The sequence below is a fragment of the Tupaia chinensis genome, unplaced genomic scaffold, assembly GCF_000334495.1.
Source record: "Tupaia chinensis unplaced genomic scaffold, TupChi_1.0 Scaffold129223_1, whole genome shotgun sequence".
Classification (NCBI taxonomy): Eukaryota; Metazoa; Chordata; class Mammalia; order Scandentia; family Tupaiidae; genus Tupaia; species Tupaia belangeri.
In genome coordinates, this window is record NW_006189507.1 from 1 (window position 1) to 645 (window position 645).

Below are 645 nucleotides of genomic sequence, written 5' to 3' on the forward strand. Positions count from 1 at the left end.
TGGGAGGAAGAGACCGCCGCGAGCGCCCCGGGAGCCTCTCCAGGTCCTCCTCCTAACAAGAGGAATCGCGAGCTCCGCCCGCAGAGGCCAAAGAACACTCAGGTCCAAAAGAAGTCTCGGGTCTCCAAGAAGCCCCAGGTCTCGAAGAAATCCCGACAGCGGAAGAATGCTGAGTCCCAGAAGAGCGTGTCTGGGGTGAGACCGGAACCTGACTGGTGGCGGGGCAGGTCGCCTGTGCTTTGATAGTGGGAGGGTTGATGGTCAACCCCAAAAAAACGATCTGCTAATTGCGTCTTTCGGGCCCAGGCCCAGGACCCTTTCCCAGGCCCCGCCCCCGTCCCTGTGGAGTTAGTGCAGAAGTTCCGTCGCATTGACAAATCCAAAAAGGTGAGGATTCTGCAGCTGGAGGGTGGGAGTAAGGGGTGTCTGGGTGGAGACTGGGCCAGGTGGCTTCCCAACACCCTCCATAACCTCTGGTTCTCCCACTGCTCCCTCATCAACCATGTTTTAGCTACCCCATTCTAAGTCCAAAACCCAAAGCAGACTTGAGGTGGCTGAAGACCAAGAAGAGGAAACAAGTGTCAGAAATGCTCGTTCTGAGCTGTTGCTTGCTGAGGAACCTGGGTGAGTGGACCCTCATCTTGA

General features: G+C 56.9%; 1 long non-coding RNA gene across 1 annotated transcript; it reads left to right on the forward strand.

Moving 5' to 3' along the window:
* The first annotated feature begins 6 nt into the window (after positions 1-6).
* On the forward strand, positions 7-627 carry LOC102471081 (uncharacterized). The gene is made up of 3 exons (XR_336345.2): positions 7-195; positions 307-387; positions 512-627. It is a non-coding gene; the product is annotated as an uncharacterized LOC102471081 (long non-coding RNA).
* The last annotated feature ends 18 nt before the right edge of the window (positions 628-645 follow it).